Source organism: Globicephala melas, chromosome 14 (assembly GCF_963455315.2).
Source record: "Globicephala melas chromosome 14, mGloMel1.2, whole genome shotgun sequence".
Lineage (NCBI taxonomy): Eukaryota > Metazoa > Chordata > Mammalia > Artiodactyla > Delphinidae > Globicephala > Globicephala melas.
Genome location: NC_083327.1, coordinates 73,090,054 through 73,099,077, shown reverse-complemented (window position 1 = coordinate 73,099,077; position 9,024 = coordinate 73,090,054).

Below are 9,024 nucleotides of genomic sequence, written 5' to 3'. Positions count from 1 at the left end.
ACTAGCACTAAATGATATCTTGAAGCGATTCAGAAAAACTTTAATCAGTGCATCACTTTCCTGGGAAATAAATACCATGCATGGATTTTATGTGGCACTTCTTTCCATCTGGCCTGTGAGCTGCACGCTCCGCTTGTGCACCTGCTTCTGTACCGGTAACGCAGAGTGTGTTCATTAGAGTAGCTCACTGCTATGGCAAAGGCCCAGAATGTGTATCGGCTCCACCACTACAGAAGTTCATTCTGTGCTCACATATTAATCCTGGATGGATGAACAGGAAGGAAGGAAGCTTTAGAGAAAGTTCAAGCTTTTATATTATACCAACCTGAGCATATTAATTACTAGGTTGGGACTGGTTAACTGAAAGTGACCAGAAAAACTGCAAATAAACAGAAAAGCTTCTAGTTCTTTCACCTTGAACAGAGACAGGACCAGGCCCACAGGGAAACTTAAGGACAAGGAGAGACAAAAATGCCGCTGCCTGTGATTACATTCGAGGATTCCTGCAGATTCACTGTAATAGTTACACACTCATTCATGACAGCTACTTATTTTAATGTAATACTCATAGACTAGAATCACCTCTTAGTATTATAGTACTAAGCAGTACAGCACACACTAAAAATACCGAAGTTTACTTGTGAGGCCAACATTTGTGGAGCTTAAAATGAGATCCAGGGCTTCCCTGGTGGCGCAGTGGTTGAGAGTCCGCCTGCCAATGCAGCGGACACGGGTTCATGCCCCGGTCTGGGAAGATCCCACATGCCACGGAGCAGCTAGGCCCGTGAGCCACAATTACTGAGCCTACGTGTCTGGAGCCTGTGCTCTGCAACAATAGAGGCCGCGATAGTGAGAGGCCCGCGCACTGTGATGAAGAGTGGACCCTGCTTGCCGCAACTAGAGAAAGCCCTGGCACAGAAAAGAAGAGCCAACACAGACATAAATAAATTTTAAAAAGGCAAAATTCCTTTTAAAAAAATGAGATCCAGATATCAAAAAACATGGAGTGCCTCTTTTTTTAAAATTCTAAATCTAGATATCTAGGAAGAACTAGATTTACCCAAAAAGAAAAAATATATAATTGAAGAATACCTATATATTCTAGGTTAGTTTCCTAGGGCTGCTGTAAAAAAAATACCACAAACTGGGTGGCTTGAAACACAGAAATGTATTCTCTCACAGTTCCAGAGGAGAAGTCCAAAATCGAGAGCCACAGAGCCACAGGCCCCAGGCCATCTGCAGGGAAGCGGCGTTCTGGGCCTCTCCCCAGTGCTGGGACGGCCGCCAAGCCTTGACATTCGCCGTCCAGCAGCTGTAGCACTTCACCTCTGCCTTCCTCATTATCACACGGCTGCCTCACCTGTGTGTCTGTGTCCTCTCCTCTTCTTATAAGGACACCAGTCACATTAGATTAAGGGTCCAGCAACTCCAGTGTGACCTCATCTTAACTAATTACATCCAAAATGACCCTATTTCTAAATAAGATCACATTCGGAGGTACTGGGGGTTAGGACTTCAACAAATGCCTTGGAGAGGATACAATTCGACCCATAACAACTTAACAATTCACTTTTTTTTTTTTTTGGCCTCACCACATGGCTTGCAGGATCTTAGATTCCCAACCAGGGATCAAACCCGGGCTGTGGAAGCACAGAGTCCCAACCACTGGACCTCCAGGGAATTCCCTCAATTCACTTTTTAATTGCTATAAGGACCATGTATGAACTAGCATATTTAGCAAAAGACTCTAATATAATACACTTGCAGAATATTCCATTTGGGAGGTTTAAATTCTGAAATAGTTGGGTTGAGTTAATGCTGCGGTACCCTGATTTTATGTGCACTTTGTAGGAAGGAAAGTAGCAAGCCCGAGTGTGCTGCTTCAAGGACAAACGACAACCCTGCCTGAAAAAGGGTCAGCGTTACACCCCCTACCGGACTCTTACTTGCCCTCCCCACCAAGTTGCGAGGGTTATGAAATTCCTGAGCCCACCTGGGCGACGCCCTCCTGGGCGACGGGACCTGTCCCAAATAAGGAAAGGCGTCTGCCCTGTCCCACTCCCACCCTATAGAAGGAACGTATATGTGCTTCAACCAATCAGTAAACGAAATTTTCACCTCGGACCATTCCTTTGTTTTCTGGTTATAAAAACTGATCAATAGCACATGTTTGGGCTCGACTCTCCCAGACTACTAGGAAGTTGGCCCTCTGTTCCGGCAGCAACCCTCCCCTCTAATAAATTCTGTCTCCTTTACATTCTGCCTTATGTCTGGAAATTCTTTTCCAACCCGCGTTCGTACCACAACACCAAGTAGATTACTCTCCAGAGGTTTCCAAAGCATTTACTTGCACGTGAAGGCTGTGAGGCATTGCAGCTTCACACCACCATTACTCCACATGTGGTCCTAGCTGTCTTGGGTCCACCCATCCAACAGTCTGCAAAATTTCTTAAAGCAGAGAAGATGTTAACTTCACCCTCCTTGAAACAGCAGTAGTCTTCTGCTCGCTTAACAGCGTGTTAAGTTGTTCCCACGTTCTCCGGGAAGCCCTATCATCTATTGACCTGATTCTCTGTTTTCACTGATTAGCCCAGTATTACACGAAATCACTCTCTGCTCAGAACACCAGAGCTACGGGCATCCATCAACATTTCAAGTCTCTTTAAAACATCTCATCTGAAAACTATCCCCTTGGTGAAGTGGGGTTCCTGTTCCAGTAAGCTCTGCAGGGACTGGCTATGTAATTTGGGGAGATTGCTTAGTGAAAGTGAAACTGTGGGACCCTGGTTCAAATATTACCATTAATTCCAAGACAACATCCGCAGAGTATTAAACCAACCGTGCAGCCCTTCCCAGCATGGGCCCTGCGTGACTGCACAGGTCACAGTCCCTGAGGCCAGTCCTGAGCTCCAGCCCACCACCCATACCCACCCTCCGCCTCCCCAGAGCTGATTTTCCCTGACCTCTGAGCATCTTCCTGAGGAATACAGCCTCTGAGTTGGTTAGAAGTGTTGACATCAGCATCATTGCGAAACCATGTTTATTCAGGTGCAAGTTTGTCACTTACCTTCTTTTGATTCCAGACACACAGGTTCTGAGCAGAGAATCCTGACTCTGAATTGCTGCAAATTCTCACCAGGCACTAATTACCCAGGACCTCGTCCCCACCAGCAAGACCTTCCCGGACCCGCAGCCCTCAGGGCCCTGGGAAGGGAGTACAGCAGCTCTATTTGCATATTAAATTCATGTACATTCTTCAGTCCCCCAAGATCTACTCAGGACCCATATGGCCACGTCTTCAATTTTTCAAAAGAATCTAGAAATACAATTTTTTAAATGTGAATTCTCCTAATTCTAAAATGTTGACAACTAAATAAAAATCTAAGAAAACTGTGCAAGCAACCTGCCCATGACCATGTCCCCTCCTTAAGGCTGCGCTTTCTCCCTGGACAGTCACCACTGCGTTACAGAGGTGTGAGTGTTACACTCGTGCGCACAGAGCACCGTAGGAGGTATGTGTGCTCCCTTAAAAGCAGAGAAGGCTTTGGAAGGTGCCGTGGTCTCTGACCGGGGCATGAGAGGGCAGGACCTTATCAGGTTACAAGCCTGGAGGAGAAGGTGAGGAGGTGAAGCCTGGGGTGTCTTACAGGGCAGGGGAGGCTGGCCTGAGATGAAGCCAGCTGGCCTGGTAGTTGGGGGCCAGTGGTGAGAAGGGTGTGGCCAGCGGAACAGGGGCAATGAGAGGAGAGGACGAGGAAACTGGAGGGGATGTGGCAGAGGAGAGAGGCCCGTAGGAGGGAGACCACGACACAAGCCCAGCACCGCAGAGCTGGCCAGGCTGGTGCCCAGCCTCATCGAAGCACTGCTCACGATAATGGCCTTCGGCCCTGGTTGATGGATTGTCCTGGAGAACAGCATTCCCTTCCGGACATTTCCACACGAGACTCACGATTGTGATTTAGGGGCAGCTGGCTGGGCGGCCCCCAGCGTCTCTCCGAGGGCAAGAAGCACAAAGTGCTTTCCTGCCCTGGCAGCCCCGAAGGGAGCAAACACTTGTAGAATTTGCTCATACTTCTCTTTGTGGGTTTCTGTTTGATGAATTCCACGTTCCCAGGAAGTTTCGGTAACGCAGCAGCTCTTGTTGGCTATGGGTGGGTGGGGGGAGAACCGTGTAAAGCACCTGATTGACATTGTGACTAGGAAAAGGCAATCGGACACTACTGCATCCCAGAATGTGCTGTGTTACCTGGAGCCGGTCTGAGTGGGCCAGCCCTGGGCAAGGGGGCACGAGAGGGCAGGAGCTGGAGGGGCAAACAGCTGACCCTGCCCTCGTAGGCAGGCCCGGAGTTGACCGTGATGCTCAGGAAAGGCCTGAGCTTCCAAAGAGGCCTGAAAGGACCAGAAACATCTGTCGTCCCTTAGGCCCCGGGGGCTCCGCTAAATTGTCAGGATTGCCTCGGACCACCAAGCACACTGTCCATGAGCACTTAGCCAGGTTTGACCTGTTCAGAACATGAGTGTCAGTAGATTAAAACCCTAAGTGATTGGAGGTGGGCAGTGGCAGGTGTTGTGTGTGTCCCTAAAGCAGGAATTTCTGAGAATATCTTTCCAAAAAATCTATCCGCGAGCTATGGAGCCAACTGAAAATTTGCAGTTACAGTGTCTTGCAGATGTAATCGAAGTAGATGAAGTATATTTTCTTGCCTGAATTATCCGGTATGGTTTTGAACACTGAATACATTAACCATGTAGATTTTAACTTTCACTTCTCTCTAAATTGTATGGATCCGCGGCAAATATTTGTTAGAGATGACTTGTGTTCTTAAACATTTTACAGGAAACATGTATACACTTAATATATATGTGCTTCAGTTTTGAGGATTCATCCTTACAGAATTTTACAAATGTCTTCCATACTCCTGGCCCGTAAAGCAATGCAGAATCTCCATTAAATAATGAAGTTCCTTAAACGCACTGTTTAGAACGGCAAAGATGGACTTTATCATTGTGCCCGTGTGGAAGAGGATAGAGAAGGAGGAGGGTAGAGGGAGGAATGCGGGGAGGAGCGGGAAGTGTTCAGTGTCTCACTGCTGAACAGTGTCTGTTCAGCGGGAAGTGTTCAGGCAGGCAGTGTAGATAGCCCCAGACAGCCGGAGGCCCCTTCTGAAACAGACGGGAGTGGGCAAGGCCACCTTTTTCAAGCCCATGACTGGACTCCAGTTGTGGCTGTCTCCAGGTGTCTTTGGCAAAGAGGTACGCTGTCATGTGGGTAGCTGAGGCTCCGTCTTGTGCAAGTTACCTTCGGTGGTTTTACTTGCTCATAAAGGTAAAGGGGTCACCTGTGTCTGGGGCTGGTTTGTTCTGTTGAGGTACTGAATGTCTCACGTTCTCTCCCCCAGTGAAATGCAGACTTCGCCGCCTTCAGCTCTTTCTTCCAGTTGCCAAAAGAAGATCTGGCCTCTTCTGTGATTACGTGCTTGCATCCTCATCTCAGCATGCCGTCTCTCCTTCTGGGGTTGACGGAGAAAATATTTCACAAAGTTCAAAGTCACGGCATCCCCATCAGAGCAGTGGGGATGCTGGCAGATGGAAGCAGCATGGAGGTCCAGGTTGCCCTGGGTGTCGGCGGATGCCTCTGAGCCCTGATGGCAGTGATAGTGCACTTGTGAGAAGGGTCAAGGGGAAAGGAGCGGGGAGCAGAGGAGCTTGGGGGGTGAAACAAGTAAGGGGAGCATGTCTCGGAGCCAATCCAGGGGTCCAGGCGCAACCGAAGCAGTAGACAGGCAATCTCCCTATGCTGAGCATTTGACCAAACCATGGTGGGTTTTCTTTATACCATTGACCTTCACTTCAACCGCAGAGTCATACTCTATATATCGCCAAAAATATTATTAGAACCGAAAACATGAGATAGTGGACTCTCAGAGAACCAGGAAAATGAAATTCCATGTGCCACGTATGTTGTTTATTGCCGCACAACCAATTACCTCCAAGCTAGGCGGCTTAAAGCAAACATAAACCTTTATCATCTCACGTAGATTCTGTAGGTCAGGACCTGGGGAGCAGCTTGGCTGGGCTGACCCAGCTCCAGTCCCTCATGGGTTAAAGCTGGGGCTGCAAACATCGCAAGGCTTGGCTGAGGACAGAGCATCTCCTTCAAGATGATTCACTCACACGGCTGTCGTTGGCGCCGGCTGTTGGCACGAGGCCCCATTCACTGCCACACAGACCTCTCCATAGCCTCACGGCGGAAGCCACAATGTTTTTATAATTTAGTGTTGGAAGACACACCCCATCCCTTCTGCAATAGCCCACTGTTTACATAGGATTGCTCCCCTATTTAGTGTGGGAGGGGACAAGACAAAAGCATGGCTAGCAGGAGGTAAGGATCGCTGGAGGCCATCTTGGGGAATAGCCACCATACCAGGGAAGATTCATGCATCTATGTAAGAAGACGACAGACACAAATACATTCTTGGGGAAAATGAGAACTGAAATCCTCAGAAAATCCAATTGTGTTCAAGTTCCCAATCTGTCCTGCATTTGAACCAGAAATACTTGTGGCAGACGTGACTGAACTCCACTTTCCTTTCAACTTTCTGCCCACCCCTGAGAGAAGGACTAAGGGCTTCATGAAACGCTCGGAGGTGAAACCTGCGGGGAAGAGAAGCGGCAGGAGTACTATTCTTCTCTTTCCTTGCAGCTCACTGGAACGTATATTACCACATGCTTGAAAAGTACCACCAGGATAAAAGACCGCTCTTAATCAATAAATCAAAGCTAAGAAATAATTGAAACCCAGTGAAATTCACTTCTAATATAAAGACCAAAGGGACAATTTGCTAACATGACACAGATGAGAAGTGACAGCATCGAACTCAGAGAAAGGAGCACAGACAGGATGAAGCAAAACGTTTTGATGTTAACAAAGTCACTTCCACACAGTGTGATCGGGAATCCTAAGCCATGGTGGACAAAGTGACAAAGGGTAACATTATTATCTTTTGTTAGGTAGCAAAGCATTCAAGGAGACTTTCCTTTCTCTTAATTGCATTCAAGATTTATAACCCAGGGCTTCCCAGTGGTTAAGAATCCTCCTGCCAATGCAGGGGACATGGGTTTGAGCCCTGGTCTGAGAAGATCCCACATGCCACAGAGTAACTAAGCCTGTGAGCCACAGCTACTGAGCCTGTGCTCTAGAGCCCACGAGCCACAACTACTGAGCCCACGTGCCACAACTACTGAAGCCCATGCGCCTAGAGCCCATGCTCTGCATCAAGAGAAGCCACCGCAATGAGAAGCCCACACACCGCAACAAAGAGTAGCCCCCGCTCGCCGCAACTAGAGAAAGTCCACACGCAGCAATGAAGACCCAACACAGCCAAACATAAATAAATAAAATAAATTAATTTTTAAAAAAAGTTTTATAACCCAAAGATTGTGTGTGTGTGTGTGTGTGTGTGTGTGTACTGTGCTCATTGCTTGCAGAGGAGATCTAAAGATGAAGAAAACACAGTCCCAGTGCTCAGGGAGCTTATACTTTAGAGAGAGAAATAGACACACATAAATAAGTGAAACATGAGTGCCTGCAGGGAAGTAGAGGCAAGGGATTATGGGAGTGCTGAATGAAGATGACTTAAGGAAGGCTCCCCAGAAGAGGTGGCAAACAAATGGGGCATTGCAGGATACACAAGATGTTGATAGGCAGGACAAAGGCGGAAAGAGAATGGACAGTAGAGCAATTCGGATAGAAGAGCTTGAGCAATGAAACAGAGGTTGGCAAATGCAGGATTTGTTTAGAGAACAGAAATAATCTAGACTGTAACTGGAGTGAAGGGTTGGAAGTGGTCAGGAGTAGAGGGTTGTCCTTGATGGGAGAAGAGATGAAGAGGGTACGCTGGGACTAGAACTGGAAGGGTTGTTAATGCCATGACACTACTTGAAAGCAATGGAAACCATATTACCAAGCTCAAATCCCAGCTCTGCCAATGCTTACTAGCTGTGTGAACTTGAACAAGTTACTTAAACTCCTTGTATCTCAATTTCTTCCTTGGAAAAAGGGGATGACAATAGTACCTACTTCATAGGTTATGAGAATAAAGGGCTTCATGTATGTAAAGCACCAGGACAGTGCCTGGAGCAGTGTTCCTCCATCATCATCATAATCATCACTGTCATCATTGTTATCGTTTGTTTAGGGAGATAACTATGGCAGCTCTGTGAATGGAAAAGAGGGGCAGGTCTGTGGAATATTGCAAGGGTAGAATGGAAAGGACTAATAATCAGTCAGATGTGAAACTATGAAATTATGAGTTCAAATATGTGGCTAAGTTTACACTTCCAGGTGAACTAAGAGATTGGGGATGGTACTGCTCACGATAAACAAAGTTAAGCTGAAGAAACAAACTAAACCCTCCAAATCCCAGGCTTAATACAGTAATGAATTATTTCTCACCTAGGAGACATACCCTCCATTGGATGGGGGGAGGTTTTGCTCCATTCAGTCTCCCAGGGATCTGATGGAAACCCCAGCATCTGGAACAATAGCCTCCTTGGTCACTGGGACAGGGGATAAGATTGTAGACGCCCACAGACCAGAGCTAGTGAACGGCCCCTCCTGACTGTGGGTGGGCAGGTCTTTGAGGTGGAATGACATGGATATTCAGTGAGCAGTAAATGTCTCTGCCGCAGAATGAATGGCTTTGAACAGGGAAGTAATAAATTTGGCTTTGGGTGTTGCATTAGCTTGTATGAGTTTGCTAGGGCTGCCAGACCAAAGATTGGGTGGCTTACACAATAGGGATTCATTTTCTCACAGTTATGGAGGGTAGAAGTCCAAGATCAAGGTGTCAGTAGGTTTGATTTTTCCTGAGGCCTTTCTCCTTGGCTTACAGATGGCTGCCTTCTCACTGGTCCTCACATGGTCTTTCCTCTGTGCCCATCCCTGGTGTCTCTTTGTGTACCCAAATTTCCTCTTCCATCAAGGACACCAGTCAGGTTGGATAAAAGCTAAGCCTAATGGCC